Source organism: Ranitomeya variabilis, chromosome 1 (assembly GCF_051348905.1).
Source record: "Ranitomeya variabilis isolate aRanVar5 chromosome 1, aRanVar5.hap1, whole genome shotgun sequence".
Taxonomy (NCBI): domain Eukaryota; kingdom Metazoa; phylum Chordata; class Amphibia; order Anura; family Dendrobatidae; genus Ranitomeya; species Ranitomeya variabilis.
In genome coordinates this window covers 361,896,252-361,917,189 of record NC_135232.1, presented here as the reverse complement: position 1 = coordinate 361,917,189, position 20,938 = coordinate 361,896,252, and the positions used below count along the sequence as shown (strand labels likewise).

Sequence of the window (20,938 nt, the reverse complement as noted above, 5' to 3'; positions counted from 1 at the left end):
TACCTCGGATCAATGTCCGCCTGCAGGAGGGAACGCAGCACCGCAAAAGACATTCTGGACTCGACTCTACGCCTGGGCCCGTCGCCAGAAGACACCTCCTTCCTCCGCCATCAGGACTACGGCGTTGTCGGAGCCTCACCGTCAGGACTACATCGCTGAACCAGCACTGATAAGTGACCGTTGTTGACTTTATCTTAGTAGGGAGTCACTAGTGAGGCGCTGCCGTGTTCTACGGGTGTAGTTCAGGGCGGTCATATAGTAATTAGGATTTACTGCGAGATTGTGTTCTTGTATATAAGTTCCCTGCGTGGAAAACGTTTGTTATCTTTTTGGTTGGAAGTTAAAAAGAAAGTTAAAAAACGCTATTTGCTTTCTGGCTCCTATTTGTCCCTGCATCCTTCTTTACCTGCGGTCCCTACATTTGGCGTAGTCGGCAGGATGCAGGATCCAAAGAAGGAGCCAGAAGATACGGAGGATGGGGCTGGGCCTAGAGCTTCTCTCTCATTGGGGGCCATGTTAAACAATTTGCCCAAGTTTAATGGGAGCAACATGTTGTTGTGGAGCTGGACTGAGAGGATGAGGGGGCTGTTGAGAATGCATCCTATGACCCCAGCCCTGGAAGCTGAGGTAGCCATTATGGCATTAGACGGAGAGTCCCGAGATTCAGTGATGTTGAGACCCCCCACAGAGCGGAATACTTTTACCGGGGTGTTACATGTGTTAGAGGGGACGCACGGGGATCCCACCGACGTGGGAGAGCTGCGGGCCCGGTTGTTTGGACGGCGACAAAAAGAGGGCGAGACTGTCACTCAGTACATGAATGCTCTGCAAGAGCTAAACATTGCAATCGTGCGGAAAGATGGTATGGGGATGGGACATGTCGACGTGACCCTGCGCGACCAACTGGTGACGGGACTGCGGGATGAGTTGACCAAACAGGCTCTACGTGAACGAGTGCGGGTCGACCCGCGCCTGACTTTCTCCGACATAGGCAATGAGGCCCGCACCCGGGAGCAAGAGAGGGGGGTGACGGTCCTGACAGGAGAGGCTCGGGTTATCCAGACCGCTGCACCAGGAGGGGGTGAGCCGTCGTGGGTTCAGGAGATGCGGCAGGAGCTCAAACAAATCCGAGACGAACTGGCCGAAGTAAAAAAAAATGCGCGAAGCCCAAGGGAGCTACCCCGGGGGCAAGGGTCTGGGAGTCCAGCTCGTGGCGCTCGTTCAGGATATTATCCGGTCTCCGGTGCTTGCCATGGTTGCGGGGAGGCAGGACATTTCGCACGGGAGTGCCCCCGGAGACGGAGGGCCTCGTCACGGCGGGCGTTAAACTAGAGGACTCCGAGCTAAGGGGACGACGCTCGGAGTCAGAATCCCCGCGGATGGGTGGTGAAAGTCCCGAAAATTTGATTGCCAGCTGCCCCCTGGTTTGGGCAGAGTTTGAAGGGCGGGCTGTACGTTGTCTGGTGGACACCGGATCTCAAGTCACGACTATGCCCGAGGCCTATTTTAGAAAACACTTCCCTGTGTCAGTCAGACCCCAATGGGGCCCCGTAATCCGGTTGCAGGCCGCCAATCAGCTGCCCATCCCAGTGGAAGGGGTCACCTGGATGCAAATATCTTTATGTGGGAAAGACCTGGGCCGCCGGGGGGTTGTGTTGACACGGGGGGATCCCAGCCCACAACATATCGTGACTTTGGGGATGAATGTATTGAAGGACTTTGGCAGTTTGCTGTTAGGGGAGACCACACAAGAGACACTCAATCAGTGGGGGACCAGTACACCTCAAGGCTCCGTGTTCAGACAGTTAGTGAGGGAAGTCCGTGTGCAAGAGACCTTTCAGGAGGGAGACATACTAGGGAAAGTAATCACCTCCCCGACAGCAGAAGTGACGTTTCCCCCAGGACAGACTGTTATATCCCTGCCCATCCGAGCTCGCATCCCTCTGGAAGGAGTGCAAGTGCAGGTTGAGCCCACCTTTACGTCCCCTTTGCCCACAGGACTGCTGGTGGCCCGATCTCTGGCTACTGTTAAAAATGGGGCCGTACCAGTGCGATGTGTGAATGTGGACGAACACGATGTCGTGCTACGGGTCCGAAGTGAGATGGCCAAAGTGTTACGACCGTTAGAAGTGATGCCTCCTCCAGATACTTTACAGTTAAAGGTGGATTCCCCTGATCCCTGGATGGTCAGTGTCCGGTCTACACAGGATCCTGAGCTGATAGCGTTACGAAAAGGTCAAACTATTCTGGAACATATGCGAGCAGAATTACCGGGTCTGGATCCATCACAAGTCTCGCGAGTGCAGCGGCTCCTTGGACACTATGCTGAAGTGTTTGCGCAACATGAAGATGATTTTGGCTGTACCACGGCCATCGAACATGGAATTCCGACCGGAGATACAGTGCCCATCAGGGAGCGGTACAGACAGATTCCCCCGCAGATGTACCAGGAAGTAAAGACGTTGTTAGGCCAGATGCTACAAAAGGGAGTGATCCGCGAGAGTCAGAGCCCGTGGGCTGCCCCGATCGTGCTGGTGCGGAAAAAGGACGGCACGCTCCGGTTCTGTGTGGACTATCGTAAGCTAAATGCATGCACCGTCCGAGACTCTTATCCACTTCCCCGTATCGAGGAGTCTCTCTCCGTGCTGGGTCGGGCCAAATATTTTTCCACCTTAGACCTAGCCAGCGGATACTGGCAGGTCCCGATGACAGAAGCAGATCGTCCTAAGACAGCGTTCATCCTTCCCATGGGACTATTTGAGTTCAATCGAATGCCGTTTGGGCTGGCCAACGCTCCAGGCACCTTCCAACGATTAATGGAGCGGTGTCTGGGGGATTTGAACTTCGAGGCCACTCTCATTTATCTGGATGACATCATCATCTACGCCCCAACATTCGAGGAACATCTGTGCCGACTGGAGCAGGTACTAGACCGGTTGCTGAAATACGGGCTTAAGGTGAAGCCCCAGAAGTGTCACTTGTTCCGGGAACAGATCGAGTACCTGGGGCATGTGGTGTCCGCCGAAGGAGTCCGGCCATCGCAGGAGAAGATTGCTGCAATCCAGGAGTGGCCCACACCGGAGACCGCTAAAGATGTACGGGCGTTCTTGGGCCTCGCTGGGTACTACCGGCGCTTCGTGAAGAATTTTGCTCGCCGTTCTCACAATCTACAAGTCCTGCTGAAAGGAAGCTCCCCCAAGGAACGGGGAAAGAAGATACAATGGCAGGAGCCGCAAGAAGCAGCGTTCCGGGACTTGAAGACAGCTCTCATGGAGCCGCCGGTGTTGGCTTATGCGGACTTTTCGCAACCGTTCATCCTACACACCGACGGCAGCTCTCAGGGATTGGGGGCTGTGTTGTCTCAGGTTCAGGATGGGCAGGAGAGAGTGATCGCCTATGCGAGTCGGTCTCTTCATGACTCTGAGTTGAACCCAGACAATTACAGTTCTTTCAAGGTGGAGCTGCTGGCCGTGGTGTGGGCTATGACGGAGCGGTTCGCTGAGTACCTGGCCGGTTCCGAGGTGCTGATACGCACGGATAACAACCCATTGGCACATCTGGAAAATGCGAAATTGGGTGCCCTAGAACAGCGCTGGGTAGCCCGGATGGCCAAGTACAGATACCGTATCCTTTACAAGCGAGGAGCGGAGAATGTTCATGCTGACGCATTATCTCGTCTGCGGAAAAATCCCCCAAGAACTAACCGAGATGAGGAGCTGGAGGGAGAAGAAATCCCCTACGCCATCGGGGGCGCTGCTCAGATGGCTGTGAGCCGGGAACAGACCGGGAACGGAACGGTTGCAGGACTGTTGGTTCAGAGTCGGGACGAATGGATACGGCTACAACAGGAAGACCAGGAACTAGCTCCATTGCGACAGTGGATAACGAATGGTCTATTGCCCGTGAGAATCCCTGGACAAATTCTCCCGTCAGATCTGAACCTTCTTCTGCGGCAGTGGGAGCGCCTAACTCTTCAGGACGGGCTCTTATGCCACTTAACCATGGCTCTGGCAGATTCTGAGCCGACCTGGCAGATGGTCTTACCAGGGCCTGTGGTGGCCGCAGTTGCTAAAGAAGCTCATGAGTCCGGGGCACACTTCGGAGTGAAGAGGACGTTTAAGTGGCTGCAAACTCGGTTCTATCATCCTCGGCTGCTTGCGGAAGTACAAACTGCCTGTAGACAATGTCGACAATGTGAGCTAACCAAGTCACCGGAGGAAAGGGCGCCTGTGCAGAGCATCACGACGTCTGCCCCTTTTGAAGTATTAATGATAGACTACATTACCATTGGAGCAGCGCATCAAGGCTACGAACACTGCCTCGTTATGGTAGATCATTTTTCAAAATTCGCGGTAGTCATCCCTACCCGTGATCAGACAGCTGAGTCGGCGGCGAGCGCTATCTGTAAGAACTTTATTCAAGTTTACGGCTGTCCGAGGCGAATACATTCGGATCAAGGCGCCTGTTTCTTGGGCAAGGTCATGGAAGAGCTGCATCGCCTCTACGGCATTGATAAGTCACGCACCACACCGTATCATCCCCAGGGAAATGGGGCTTGTGAGCGGTTTAACCGGACTTTGCTTCAAATGCTGCGTGCGCTAGAACAAGATCAGAAGGCCCGCTGGCCGGAGTACGTGTCTGACCTAGTGTGGGTCTACAACAATAGAGTTCATCAAGTCACAGGACGCACCCCGTATGAAGTGGTCTTTGGGCGCCCAGGAAAAGGCATGACAGATCTGGAACTGTCTTCGGAGGAAGAAGGCCCCCGAACAGGGATGGCTTCGTGGGTGCGTGATCATCGGCATCGGCTGCAGACCTTACACCGACTGGTACACACTCGAATTCGGGAAGTGGAGCATCGGAGCACCCCTACAGCAAAACCCCCAGAGTTCCGGCCAGGTGATCGAGTACTCGTTCGAGAGCAAAGACCGCAAAACAAGTTAGACCATCGTTGGGAAAAAACACCCTATCGGGTGCTTCGCCGTATAGACCCGCATGGACCTGTATATGAAGTGCAGTCTGAGGCCCTCGGAAGTACAGGTACTCGCATTCTTCATCGCAACATGCTCCGGTTGTGTCGCTCTGTTGACTCGGACACCCCGGAATCCGCAATCAGGGAAGAGCCACCTACGACTGAGTCCCCCAACAACCATTGGTGGGATGAAGAAGATGATGAAGAAGAAGAACGGCGTCAAAATACTCCCCCTATCTCGACTACTACACTACCCCTGACCAGTCACCCTTCCGCTGACGACATTCCCCCAACACCCCCTACACAAGGACCCGAGCCACGACGTTCTGAACGTTCTACTGCCGGTAGACCCCCAACTCGCTACAGTCCTGACTTACACACTAGACAGACCCAAGTGTGGAACAATCCGTCAGGTGGGCGACCTGTCAGTGCGAAGGCCTCGCCCAGGGACTGGCGAGCATACAGGGTGGGGGAATGTAGGGGACAGGGACCTGGTGAGCTGTGCAGACGGGTGGAACCATTGTTGCCGGGAGTCGGGGTTCCGGGGGACGGATTTGAGGGGTGCATGGGAAGCCAGGCTCATGTGACAGGAGGCAGAGTGACGCAGGGAGAGGAGAGGATAAAAAGCAAAACGCGCGAAAGCAGGGGCAGAGAAGCGCGGGAAATCTCTGAGGAGAGGAAACTGCAGCGCAGTTGCTGTGAGTGTGCAGGCCGCAGTGAGACTTGCAGGAAGCAGGGGGAAAACGTGCAACAGACACTGCGGGCAATTACTGGAGCCCCCAAAAAGAGACGCATTCGTCGTCAGCGACCCCCCAGGCAGAGGGGTAGTGCTGATCAGCTCAGGGACAGTATTACCGCGCTCCCTGAGAACACCTTGCCAGAGAGTGCTACAGACTCGCATGGTTTCGTCTCAGCTGTGACTGATACTGATTATTCTCCTAATCCTCCTCAAAAAGACTCTTCTCTGGACTGGGAGGCTGTTACCTCGGATCAACGTCCGCCTGCAGGAGGGAACGCAGCACCGCAAAAGACATTCTGGACTCGACTCTACGCCTGGGCCCGTCGCCAGAAGACACCTCCTTCCTCCGCCATCAGGACTACGGCGTTGTCGGAGCCTCACCGTCAGGACTACATCGCTGAACCAGCACTGATAAGTGACCGTTGTTGACTTTATCTTAGTAGGGAGTCACTAGTGAGGCGCTGCCGCGTTCTACGGGTGTAGTTCAGGGCGGTCATATAGTAATTAGGATTTACTGCGAGATTGTGTTCTTGTATATAAGTTCCCTGCGTGGAAAACGTTTGTTATCTTTTTGGTTGGAAGTTAAAAAGAAAGTTAAAAAACGCTATTTGCTTTCTGGCTCCTATTTGTCCCTGCATCCTTCTTTACCTGCGGTCCCTACACTACAAAGGGGTCTTACCTTCTCCCCTACTAATAAATTTGATCTCTTCACAGCCACCAAGGACTTACACCTCTTCTCAAGGAAATTAATTTTTAAGAAAATATTTGAGAGGGGTAGCCATGAGCTGACTAATGATGATGTTGAGAGAGAGGCGTTGATGGCGCTGGAGGGTCTCCTGGACGAACAAATGCCTGGAGCGGTGAGTACTTTTCCACAAAATTGTAAACCTAAATCTACCACATTTCCCTCCTTGTCCCTATGTCCAGCAGTGGAGATTTTCACTAAGCTGGTTCTGCAAGAATTTCAGAACATTTCTACTAAACGCAGACATGATAACCTAACATCCAAACAAAGATCAGCTATTGAGCAACTCAGGAGGTATGAGGATGTTGTAATCAAACCAGCGGACAAGGGGGGAAATGTGGTACTCTGGCCTAGTATCCTCTATGAAAGGGAGGCATTTAGGCATCTTAAAGATAAAGAAACATATAGGAAGTTGGATTACAATCCAACTCATAACTTCCTGTGTGAATTGGAGGGAATTCTGATAGATGCACATGAGAGGGGCGTCATACCCAAACAGGTGCTGGATGGATTACTTACCAAATCGCCTAAAGTCCCTACGCTCTACTTTGTCCCAAAGATCCACAAAAACCCCATTGACCCGCCGGGCCGTCCGATAGTCTCTGGCATGGGGGGGTTGAGCGATCCTATATGCAAATTTGTGGATTATTATCTAAAACCTTTGGTGGAGTCGCTCCCCTCTTATGCCAGGGACACGTCGGACGTCCTGCGACGGATCAATGGGATTCAGTTGGAGGACAATATGTGTCTAATCACTGCGGACATACAATCACTATATACCTGTATTGGACATGATGTGGGTTTGGAAGCGGTCCGCTTTTTCCTGGATGCTAGCAACTGGGATGGAGCCATTTGTGACCTGGTCATGGAACTGCTGACGTTTATATTAACAAAAATTTTTTTTGTGTTCAAAGATGTATTCTACCTGCAGCAGCGCGGCACTGCCATGGGCGCGGCCTGTGCGCCCTCCTTCGCCAACCTCTTTCTGGGGTTTTGGGAGAGGGAGGTCTTTGGCGGAGGGGGGCCGCGGACCGCGGACCATGTGCAGTGCTGGCTGCGATACATCGATGACCTGTTCATTATATGGCAGGGGCCCGATGACGCTTTGCATGAATTCATGAAACAACTCAATGACAATACGTATAACATCAAATTAACATACCAAACAAGTAAGACAGTTGTGGATTTTCTGGACATCAAAATTGAGGTTGATGAGAATCGGTACCTACAGACGGATGTCTTCAGGAAATCCACATCTGTTAATGCACTTCTGCATGCGGATTCGGGTCACCCAATTAAAGCCATCCCAGTTGGTCAGCATCTTAGGATGAAGCGGATCTGCTCCTCCACCACCAAATTTGAGGCACAGGCATTAGATCTTAGAGCCAGATTTCAAGAGAGAGGATATAGTAATAGGAACATCAGGAAGGGATACTTGAGAGCAAAATATTCCTCACGGGAGCAACTACTGTGTTCCAGTGGCAAAAACAACAATAAAAAAAATCAACATGACGTAGTACGGTTTATCTCTACGTATAATGGAGAATGGGCCACAATGAGGAGATGCCTCCAAAAACATTGGGGCATCCTCAAAAGTGATCCACTGCTCTCCAAATGTCTTGGAGAATATCCCTCAATGACGGCCAGAAAAAGTAAAAACCTAAAGGATCTACTAGTGTCGAGCCACTATGTACCCAAGCTGACTAAATTTGATTTTGGATCCGGTGGACCATCTAGGGGCTGTTTCCCTTGTGGAAATTGTATCTCATGTCGGAACATCTCTCGTGTGACCACTTTTGACTCAGTAGATGGGAAAAGGACTTTTTCCATAAACCATCATATAACCTGTAATACAACACAGGTGATTTATTATGCTGTATGCAGCTGTCCTAAAATATATATAGGACTTACATCTCGTCGACTGGGCACACGCACGCGCGAACATGTGCGTGATATAGTGGCTGCGAGAGATGAAACGGATATGACGAAACTAAAAACCATACCACGGCATTACAAGCAATACCACAACTGTAACCCGAAGTCCTTTATGGCACGGGGAATTGACCATATACAGTGTGGTATTAGGGGAGGTGATGTGAGGCGTATTCTAGCCCAAAGAGAATGCCGTTGGATCAGCACTGTGGGTAGTGTGACACCTATGGGCCTTAACGAAACTCACGGATTTTCCTCCTTTCTGTGAAACAGGGGCCTGAGGTGTCAGGCTTCTGTTTCATTTTCTGCTTTTCCTGCATTGCCTATTAGTTTTAATTTGGTATCTCTTTTAATTATTTTTAGTGCGCTATACTCACCATTGTATATATATGGCTTCTGACATCTGGGACACTCGGGTGAAACAACCTGCGCGATCAAGACTCCTTGAATATTATGATGAAAAATGAAAAGATAAAGATTAGAAAAGGCAATCGCGTATAATATAATGCATATCCATCTCACAATATGGTATATATTAAATTACTCTATGTATTTGACTATTTATATAGTAGGTATACTATTAGGATGATTAATATCTTTGTATTGATGAGTAATAATATGCATTAATATGATTCCCATAAATATCTAATGTCAATAGAGTCCATTGCTCTTGGTGTCTGTATATTTTAATATTATATATGTATATCTCTTGCCTGCTTTTTGCCTGTTTTTTAGTGTTAAGTAATTAGTGTCTATGTGTAAATCTATTAATTAATGTTGTACATGGGATATGATAATGTATATCTGGTAAATTTGTCACCTGATCAATTAAATATTTATTATAACTTTCACTTTTTATTCTGTTTCACTTTTAACCACTAGCAGCGGCCTTTATACCGAACTGCTAATGGGCACCAGTAAAATCCCTTCACTTTTATCAACTTAGGGTTTACGTAAGATCAATTTATTTATATGGACACAGCAATCGGATACTGAGAGGAATTTTTCCTCTCGGGCACTATATACACATTTTTATATATCGTTTCACAATTAGAATTATATGTTTACCTTATTCGGCACATAATGCACTTTCGGCACAGTCACTTTATTTCTGCACGCTGGACCATAGAACCAGCTGCGTTCCTCTTTCTCCCTGGCAACGTTCCTTGATCGCGTGATGTGGGCGTGGCGCTGGCCCGCTCACGTGACTGGGACCGGCCTGGGAGTGAGGCTTGTAACGCAGCATGGGGACGTACCGGCGATTCACGCATGCGCACCACGTCGTAGTCACGTCATCACATGATCGGATGTAAAGACTATTTAAACGGAACTGAGATCCCTATTAACCACGCCCCCTGAGGAAGCGAGAGAGACTGCACGCGAAACGCGCGTTGGGGAACGGAGCCCAGGACCTCTGCAGGACTTTTTAAACACATATGGGTAATCTAACTTAAACTAAACTTTATTTATGTTAACTGTTATGTTTTTGATGGCCTTCTGCGGACATGTGGTGACCTTCAGCACATCGCATATGACTTGGATCTAATCCATGTCTACAGATAGCCTAACCCATTTTCTGTGTGTGTATTTATTATTTAATTGAATCTGTTTACTCTTGTCCTGTGTGAGCATCTGGACTCCCTTTGATGTATATATGGATACAGTCACTAAAATACTCTTATGATTAAGCATTTTATTAAGACATGGTATATTAACATTCATATGACCGTTTTTTGTCAATAAAAAGAAGTTTTTGTGTAAATCTATTGGCCAGTTATGACTCTTTATTCTCCTTTTATACTAATATCTATTATGTGAGTCGCCATTTAATGTGATATTGTTTACTGACGTCTTTTTTGCCTAATTACCCTAGGTGCAGTACCTAATCTGACCTGAGAGTAAGGGGGGCACCAGAGAGCTGCAAGGTTTAAGTGGAACTGTAGGCGGGATATTCATAGATCCCTGCAGTTCATGGTATATTGAAGAGCAGTGGGATACCTAAAATAAGCCCCTGCTGTAAACTAAGAGGTCAATAGCCTTGTGTGTGTTTTTTGTATCACATTGTAGCAGTGGAGGGATAACTAAGATAAGCCCCCTGCACATGTGATAAACGTCTGTTGGCTAAAGTCACCCCAATCCGTGACGTAGGGGTGACGGTCACGGTGTGGATCCCTGACATATTGGTGAAAGCGGTCAGGGGTTCGTGACAAATTGGTGGCAGCGGGCAGGGGTTCCTGACAGTGGGTGAGAGAGATGAGTTTATACTGGACCCTGTAGCGAATGGGTAGCCAGTGTAATGACTGGCACAAGATGGAGGCATCAGTGAAGCGGCTGGACAGAAATATGACCCTGGCTGCCGCATTCAAGATGGATCGAAGAGGAGAAAGTTTGGTAAGAGGGAGACCGATCAGAAGAGAGTTGCAGTAGTCCAGACGAGAATGAATAAGAGCGACAGTAAGAGTGTTAGCAGTTTCAAAGGTGAGAAAAGCTTAGATTCTGGAGATGTTTTATGATGCAGGTGACAAGAGCGAGTGAGTGATCGGATATAGGGAGTAAAGGAAAGTCCGGTATCAAATATGACCCCAAGACAGCGGGCATGCTGCTTGGGAGTTATGGCTGAACCCTCCAGGGTAATTTCGATGTTGGCTAGAGTGAGGTTAGTAGAAGGGAGAAACACAAGAAGTTACATTTTGGAGAGATTTAGTTTCAGATAGAGGGAGGACATGTGTTAGAGACAGCAGACAGACAATCCTTGGTATTTTTAATTAGGGTAGGGGTGATGTCGGGAAGAAGTGTATAATTGGGTGTCATCAGCATAGAGATGATACTGGAACCCAAATCTGCTGATTGTTTGTCCAATAGGGGCCATGTATAGAGAGAAGAGGAGGGGGCCTAGGACTGAGCCCTGCGGAACCCCGATATTAAGGGGATGAGGAGAGGAAGAGGAGCCAGCACAAGATACAGTGAAGGAGCGGTCAGAGAGGTAGGAGGATAACCAGAGAGGGCTGTGTCCTTCAGGCCTATGGAGCGGAGCATAGTGAGAAGGAGCTGGTGATCCACAGTGTCAAATGCAGCAGAGAGATCCAGGAGAATCAGCAGAGAGCAATGACCTTTGGATTTAGCTATTATTAGATCATTAGAGACTTCAGTGAGGGCAGTTTCAGTGAAGTGTAAAGAGCGGAAACCAGATTGTAAGGGGTCGAGAAGAGAGTTATCCGAGCGACAGCGGATTAGACGGGAGTGGACCAAGCGTTCCAGGAGTTTAGAGATGAAGGAAAGGTTAGAGACAGGTCTGTAGTTAGCAGTGCAGTTCTGGTCCAGGGATGGCTTTTTAAGTAAAGGGGTTATGATGGCATGTTTAAATGAGGAGGGAAAGATACCTGAAGAAAGAGGGAGGTTAAATATTTTAGTCAGGTGAGTGGTGACCACTGGTGAGAAAGACTGCAGGAGATGTGAAGGAATGGGGTCACTGTTGCAGGTTGTAGGCCGAGCAGAAGCGAGGAGCTTGGAAACTTCTTCTGAAACAGGCTCAAAGATGTCTAGTGAGCTTGAGGTGCGGCAGGGAAGGGGATCCACTGAGGAGATTGGGCTGAGATAGCCTGAATGATGTGGTTGATTTTTTCTAGGAAATAAGTGGCCAGATCCTCACCACTGAGATTGGTGATGGGGGCCTGTACTTTAGGTTTCAGGAGGGAGTTTATGGTTTCAAAAAGTCGTTTTGGGTTGTTGGATAGTGAGGTGATGAGGGTGGTGAACTAGGATTGTTTGGCCAGATAAAGGGCAGAGTTATAGGTTTTGAGCATGAACTTATAGTGTATGAAGTCTTCTGCTAAGAGAGATTTTCTCCACTGCCGCTCTGCACACCTTGAGCAACACTGAAGAAAGCGTGTTTGCATAGTGTGCCAGGGCTGCTGTTGTCTATGTCGGGTCTTTCTGCGTGTAGAAGGTGCTGCTTCATCTAGGGCATTCTTCAGTGTATTATTGAAGTGTGACAATGCGAAGTCTGGACAGGAGAGGGAGGAGATGGGGGCTAAAGATGTGTGGAGATTGTCCATAAGCTGCTGAGTATTAATGGAATGAGTATTCCGATAAGTGTGGTAAGTGGGGGTGTCCCGAGTGAGGAGACAATTCTTGACAGAGAAGGAAAGAAGGTTGTGGTCCGAGAGCAGGAGAGGGGAGTTAGTAAAGTCGTGCAGCGATTCGGGACGGGAGAAAACCAGGTCCTGAGTATTCCTGTCCTCGTGTACGAGAATTAGTAAACTGTGAGAGGCCGAATGAAGAAGTTAGAGAAAAAAGATGAGAGGCAGATTGGGAGAGGGGATCATTGATGGGGATGTTAAAGTCTCCCATGATGAGGGTGGGGATGTCACAGGATAGAAAGTGAGTAAGCAAGGTGGCAAAGTGGTCAAGAAACAGGCGGGAGGAGCCTGGAGGGCGATAAATAACTGCCACTCGCAAGGAGAAGGGCTTAAAGAGTCTGACGGCGTGGACTTCAAAGGAAGGAAATGTAAGTGAGGGAACCGGGGGGATGACCTGGAAAGCACATTGTGATGAAAGGAGCAAACCAACACCTCCAACCTGTCTGTTCTCAGGTCTGGTGGTATGTGAAAATTTCAGCCCACCAAACGAAAGAGCGTCAGTGGCGGTGGTGTCTGAGTGCTGGATCCAGGATTCTGTAATAGCCAGAAGGTTAAGGGAATCATAGAGACAAAGAGAGAGAGAGAGGTCTTCGGGAAGAAATGTACAGAGAGACAGATGCACAGAGAGAGAGTCTGACATACACAGAGACAGACATACTCAGAGAGACAGACAAACAGAGAGACAGACAGATAAGCAGAGACAGAGAAAGACAGACACACAGAAAGACAGACACAGAGAGGCAGATGGACAGAAATAGACAAAGAGACAGAAACTATGGTGGGGTCGCTGACATACTCTGTTCTGCTGTGATATTGTCTCTTGGAGGGGGATGTGTACGTATGAGTAGTGTCTCTCTCTTATACATCAACCACTCATACGTACGCAGCCTTTTCCAGAGACCCTGCCACAGCAGCACAGAGTATGTCAGTGTCCACTGCCATAACAGCACAGAGTATGTCAGCGACCCAGCCACAGCATCTTTTTTTGTCTGTCTCTCGCACTGTCTGTCTCTAGCTCTGTTTCTTCCTCTCTGTCTGTCTCTGTGTCAGCCTCTCTGTCTGTCTCTATCTGTCGGTTCACTTTAATGATATTTACATTTTTACGCTTGATTAGGATTTTTACCAGGAGCATGTCTGTATAGTATTACAAATGTTGAAGGAGAATTCTTTGTTTGCTAAAATTGAGAAATTTATTTTTCTATTCAGAAAATTTCATTCTTGGGGTTTAATTTATCAGCTGATGGGTTTAAGATGCATCCTTGGAAGATGGAAGCCATAATAGATTAGGTTCAACCTAGTGACTAGTGATGAGCAAGTATGCTCATTACTCAAGATTTCCGAGCATGCTCGGGTGATCTCCAAGTATTTTGGGCATGCTCTGAGATTTAGTTTGTGTTGCCTCAGCTGCATGATTTGCGGCTGCTAGACAGCCTGAATACATGTGGGGATTGCCGGTTTGTTAGGGAATCCCCTCATGTGTTCAGGCTGTCTGTCTTTTTAGGACACTAATTATTGTATCTTGGGATATCTCAGATAAAAGGATATAAAATGGTTGGAATATTTTAACCTTTTTGCTAGTTAACCTGGTGTTTGTGTAATTAATCTACTAATATTAGGTGCTGTATATGTGAATCGCCCCCAGAGTAGGGCAATGGGGTACTCGGCACCGGGTCCTTTGGTTCGGGGGATGTCACGGTGGCTGACCCGGTCCGTGGCCCTCAGGGGTATCCAGTAAAAGAGTTTATATATGGGAAAGGTTCAGTAAAGAACGTGGAGATGGGTTTGCAGTCTTTTACCTTGTTTACTGAAGACTTCAGATGGCATCCTCAGCCCAGAGCGCCAGATGACAGGGCAGGCAGAGTCTGGTCGGTCTGAAGGCAATTCCAGAGTCCCCTTGTCCAGGTGGGAATTCAGTAGCCTTCCTATGTGCCACTATACAGTAGGTCCTTAGTGCATTAGCCAGTAAGGTCCTCACTGATGTTATCTCTCTCTCTGTTCCCCGTGGTCAGACAGAACAAACCCGTATGGCTGGTCACTTGAGACTTTGGTTAGGGACTCTAGCACGCCCCAGCCTCTGAGCGGTGTCACCGTGCCTCCTGGGTATACAAGGGCGGACAGGCAACTTGGAATCACCTGCCCTGCCAGTCTCTGAAGCAAGGCGTAGAGCACTTACTTCCACGGTGTGCTGGCCACCGGAGTCTCTGCGCTTCCGAAGGAGGCAGCCTGTTCCTATAGCTGGTCTCCTCTCTGATACTCTCTCCTTTGCTATGCTTCCCTGCACACGTGCTGCAGTATGTTCGGCTTTCTGTGTCTCTTCCCAGGAACTATAGCAGGCCAGCTTACTCCTCTGTCTGTCTGACAGGAACTGAACTGAACTCTGACTTCCTCCAGCCAGGATGTTAACTAGGGGAGTTCACCCTAAACAGGCTTAGAGCTCCCCCTTCTGGTCTGGAGTGTGAACATGTTGCATGTGTGTGATACCTGAATGTGGTTGTCTTTCATTGTCTTCAGACATGACATCACTTCTTCCCCTGAAAGGATAATGACATCACTGAGACGACCAGGACACTGGGAAAACTCTCACATGCAAGACTGCAACCATAGAACCATAGCTGCACATACTTGGTCCCTGAAACCATGGGTAAGAACAAACTTTTGTAGCTGTGTTATTTATTGGGTTTTTTCTTAAAGTCACATACATGGTATGTCTTCACTTTATAAATTCTGGATAGCTCTATCAGCTGTTCACTTTTTCTTTTCACCATCACGTATTTAAGGCACATGGTAATTTAATAGAAGAGCTATAAAACATGTTGTGCAGGCTGGTTCCTGTACATACATGGGGTATATGGGAGTATTGAGTTGCACTGGCACTTTAAGACTTTTTCCCTTTATAATGATATTTTGTTACCAACCCTATTATCACAGTTTGCTCTCCCATCGTGCATAATACAGATGGACCTTGTGTGATACTCCTGTAAGGCTCCTGTAAGGCTCCTGTAAGGCTATGCCCACCATGCAGGAAGTAAGCAGATCATGTGCGGTTGGTACCCAGGGTGGAGGAGAGGAGACTGTCCTCCACGGACTGGACACCTTATAATTGTTAAAAAGGCCTGATGGCCCCGGAGTCTTCCCGTCTCTCAGCGGTGCACGTGGCCACTTCCGTTCCTATAGATGGTGTGTGTGAAGGACCTGCGATGACGTCGCGGTCACATGACCGCGATGACGTCGCGGTCACGTGACCACGACGTCATCGAAGGTCCTGCACAAACACCATCTATAGGAACAGAAGCCGCTGAGGAGATCGGCTGTTTGCGGAAGGTGAGTATAACCATTTTTTTAATTTTTTTATTATTTTTAACATTCTATCTTTTACTATTGATGCGGCATAGGCAGCATCTAAAGTAAAAAGTTGGTCACACTTGTCAAACACTATGTTTGACTAGTGTGACCAACCTGTCAATCAGTTTTCCAAGCGATGCTACAGATCGCTTGGAAAACGCTAGCATTCTGCAAGCTAATTATGCTTCCAAAACGCTAGTTTTCTGCGGGAATATGCATGCCAATTCTGCATGCGATATTCCCGCGGCAGGAGTTGTAGAATTGCAGCGGAAATTTCGGCGGCAATTCTGCAACTTGTGCTCGTAGCCTTAGAGTCACGTTTCTACTTTTTCATTAAATGTATTGTCATTGTATTTTGGTATTTCTATGTAACTTGAATAAATTATTTGTTAATTTTTACTTTGGGAATCTTGTACTCTCTTTTTTTCTATGGTTGCACACAGTTGAAACCAGAAGTTTACATACACTATATAAAAAGACACATGTGCATGTTTTTCTCAATATCTGACATGAAGTCAGAATAAACCTTTCCTGTTTTAGGTCAATTAGTATTGCCATAATCTTAATATATACTTACCTTCTAACGTCTTCACATCCTGTTCCGTCCAGATGTGTCTGGATCCCAGAAATCCAAGAGGTGGGAAGTTCACCGACCTCCATATTGGGACACCCAAGTGATGGGTTTCTGAATACGGAAACTGCTGGTGGTACCAGCCTCTTGTGCGGTACCACCAGCGGAACACAGTCGCACCACACACACACACACTATATACGCCGTACGCAACACACGCACACACTGTATAGGCCGTACGCAACACATGCACACACTGTATACGCCGTAAGCAACACATGCACGCGCGCACACACACACACATTGTATACGCCGTACGCAGCCTCTTGCACGGTACCACCATCGTGAACACGCCACTGCCGGGATCAGCCGAATGATTCACCAACCGCCGCAATCTTTGTACAGGAGGAGCGCATGCGCAGTTTTAATGTGACCGCCGCTATCTGTTTGCACAAAGATGGCAGCGGTCTGATTTACTGCGCCTGCACGAAGTCGCGCAGGTGCAGTGAATCATTCGGCTGATCCTGAGGCAGATGCACGACATGTCTACAGGCAGAGGAAGCCGGTCACATTAAAGGGGGTTTTCCCACAACGAAAGTTCATTTTAAAAATTGTCTGTGTCTGACCGTGTACGGAGCATACCACATCTCCTGGGCAGGGGAGGAAGCAAAATACAATACTGACATTACAGCAGGGGATCACACAGAATTTGTTTTGTCAGGTAAAATATTTCACTTTCTGTTTTTAAATAATATTTTACCTCACAAAACGTATCCTCTGCGATAACAGAGCACAGGGGGGAGACAGGGGGAGACAGCTCAAATGGGATAGCACATGGGGGGAGAATACAGCACAGGAAGGAGAGAGACAGCAGACAAGAGGGAAAACACGGGTATACAGGTCAAAGAAGAGAGCACAGACGGGAGAAGTCAGCACATGGGGAAAGAGAGAGTGGATAGGTGGGTGAGCACATGAGGGAGTAGAGATTGTCAATGCTGCAAAGCCTGCCTCCATCGTGACATTACCTCCCTCCCGATGCAAGAGCATCGGGCCTCCATCTAGTTATTAATATGTGCCACATGCTACAGTAATGAAAGAAAGAGAATGTTTTAAGGCATTTTTATTACTTTTGTAAAGTCAAAAGTTTACATACCGTATTTTCCGGCGTATAAGACGACTGGGCGTATAAGACGACCCCCCAACTTTACCAGTTAAAAAATAAAATCTTCTTAAAAGTTGGGGGTCTTCTTATACACCGTATGTCATCTTATAGGGCCGGTGAATATGTGCCTTTTGGGGGGGGGGGGAGTGATCCTGATGAGGACGAGGGGGCGTCTCACAGGAGAGTGAGTATCCCCCATTACCTTATCATAGCGCTGCAGCGTGGGGTCTCTGTGCTGGGAGCGGCGGCTGCTGTGCTGTGGCGGCTCCTCTTCTGCAGTGTGGGGCCTCTGGTGCTGTGGGGCAGTGGCGGCGGCGTATCTTCATGCAGTCGGGGCTCCTCCGGCATCTCAGCCTGGAAGCCCCGCCGGCAACTCCATCGGTACAATGCGGTCAGGTGGCCTCCGGGAAAATGGCCGCTGCTCAGATTCAGATCTCGTCCCGAGATCTCGGGAGACGAGATCTGAATCTGAGCAGCGGCCATTTTCCCGGAGGCAGCTCAATAGGTGCGATGCGGTGGCCCGGCCGCTGGGGGCTGTGCATGCTCAGATTCAGATCTCGTCCCGAAATCTCGGGACACGAGATCTGAATCTAAGCAGCGGCCATTTTCCCGGAGGCCAGCGCATTACACCGATGGAGTTGCCGGCGGGGCTTCTAGGCTTTGAGATGCCGGAGGAGCCCCGACTGCATGAAGATATGCCACCGCTGCCACCGCCCCACAGCACCAGAGGCCCCACACTGCAGAAGAGGAGCCGCCACAGCACAGCACAGCACAGCACAGCAGCCGCCGCTCCCAGCACAGAGACCCCACGCTGCAGCGCTATGATAAGGTAATGGGGGATACTCACTTTCCTGTGAGACGCCCCCTCGTCGTCATCAGGATCACTCCCCCCCCCACCCACCATATACACCCGGCGTACAAGGCGATTCCCGGCGTACAAGACGACCCCCGACTTTTAAGAAGATTTTCAGGGGTTAAAAAGTCGTCTTGTACGCCGGAAAATACGGTACATTTCGTACCATTGCCCTTAAACTGAATGACTTGGGTCAAACATTTGGGTTATCCTTCCACAAACTTCCACAAGCTTCTCACAATAGTTGGTCTGAATTTGGGCCCATTCCTCTTGACAAAACTTGAGTAACTGATCCAGGTTTGTAGGTCGCCTTGCTCCCACCTGCCTTTTCAGCTTTGTCGGTCAATTTTCAATAGGATTGAGATCAGGGCTTTGTGGTGGCCACTTGAAAAGATTGGCTTTGTTATCCTTAAGTCACTTTACTACCATTTTGGCAGAATGCTCATTGTCCATTTGGAAGACCCATTTCTGCCCAAGCTTTAACATCCTGGCTGATGTCCTGACATGTTGCTTCATAATCTTCTTTTCTCATGATGCCATCTATTTTGTGAAGTGCACCTGTCCCTCCTGCAGCAAAACAACCTCACAACATGATGCTGCTACCCCTGTGTTTCACAGCTGGGATGGTGTTCTTAGGTTTCCAAGCTTCTCCCTTTTATCTCCAAACATAATGATGATCATTATGCCCAAAAAGTTCAACTTTAGTTTCATCAGACCTCAGGACGTGTCTCCAAAAATTAAGGATTTTGTTCTTGTGTGCATTTTTGTAAACATTAATCTGACTTTTTTTTTTTTTTTTGGAGTAATTGATTCTTCCTGGTTGTTGCATTTCAGCTCATGTTGATACTGTACTCATTTCACTGTGGAAATTGACACAATCTTACCAGCTTCCACCATCATCTTCACAAGGTCTTTTGCTTTTGTCATTGTGTTGATATACACATGTTGGACCAAAGCACGTTAATCTCTGGGACACAGAACCCATCTCCTTCCTGAGCGGTATGATGGCTGGACATTCCCATCTTGTTTGTACTTGTGCATAATTGTTTGTACAGATGAATGACCTTCGGGTATCTTGAAATTGTACCCAAGGATGAACCAAACCAGACAGTCCACAATTCTCTTCCTGATATCTTGGTTGAATTCTTTAGACTTTCCCATGATGCTACACAAAGAAGTGTGTTTCAGGTGTGCATTAAAATACAACCACAGGTGTGTATCTAATTAACTCAGATGTTGCCAAAAAATCAGAAGCTTTCAAACACATGACATCATCATATGGGAAGTCCAGAATTGTTTAACCCCTTAGTGACAGAGCCAATTTGGTACTTAATGACCGAGCCAATTTTTACAATTCTGACCACTGTCAATTTATGAGGTTATAACTCTGGAACGCTTCAACGGATCCTGTTGATTCTGAGACAGTTTTTTTGTGACATATTGTACTTCATGTTAGTGGTAACATTTCTTCGATATTAGTGGTGATTATTTATGAAAAAAACGGAAATATGGCGAAAATTTGTAAAATTTTGCAATTTTTAAACTTTGTATTTTTATTCCCCTAAATCAGAGAGATATGTCACAAAAAATAGTTAATAAATAACATTTCCCACATGTCTACTTTACATCAGCACAATTTTGGAACCAAATTTTTTTTGTTAGGGAGTTATAAGGGTTAAAAGCTGACCAGCAATTTCTCATTTTTACAACACCATTTTTTTTTAGGGACCACATCACATTTGAAGTCATTTTGAGGGGTCTATATGATAGAAAATAACCAAGTGTTACACCATTCTAAAAACTGCACCCCTCAAGGTGCTCAAAACCACATTCAAGAAGTTTATTAACCCTTTACGTGCTTCACAGGAACTGAAACAATGTGGAAGGCAAAAATGAACATTTAACTTTTTTTGCAAACATTTTACTTCAGAACCATTTATTTTTATTTTCACAAGTGTAAAAACAGAAATTTAACCATAAATGTTGTTGTGCAATTTCTCCTGAATACGCCGATACCCCATATGTGGGGGTAAACCACTGTTTGGGCGCACCGCAGAGCTTGGAAGAGAAGGAGCGCCGTTTGACTTTTTCAATGCAGAATTGGCTGGAATTGAGATCGGATGCCATATCACGTTTAGAGAGCCCCTGATGTGCCTAAACAGTGGAAACGCTGCACAAGTGACACCATTTTGGAAACTAGACCCCTTAAGGAACTTATCTAGATGTGTGGTGAGCACTTTGAGACCCCAAGTGCTTCACAGAAGTTTATAAAGTAGAGCCGTGAAAATAAAAAATCGCATTTGTTTACACAAAAATGATATTTTTGCCCCAAAATTTTTATTTTCACAAGGGTAACAGGAGAAATTAGACCACAAAAGTTGTTGTGCTATTTCTCCTGAGTACATCGATATGCCATATGTGGGGGTAAACCACTGTTTGGGTGCACTGCAGAGCTTGGAAGAGAAGGAGTGCCGTTTTACTTT

The 20,938-nt window shown here is 47.8% G+C and overlaps 1 protein-coding gene across 2 annotated transcripts in view; it reads right to left on the bottom strand.

The window, feature by feature from the left end:
* LOC143759353 (G-protein coupled receptor 54-like) overlaps positions 1 to 20,938 on the bottom strand; it is a 222,423-nt gene that overhangs the window by 8,299 nt on the left and 193,186 nt on the right. Inside the window, exon 1 of one of the 2 annotated variants that reach the window (XR_013212211.1) lies at positions 14,324 to 14,445. The exons of the other annotated variant lie outside the window; for it this stretch is intronic. The gene's annotated coding sequence lies outside the window, so the exon portion shown is untranslated. Of the gene's footprint in view, positions 1 to 14,323; positions 14,446 to 20,938 lie in introns of those variants that run through there. 2 annotated transcript variants of the gene reach the window in all.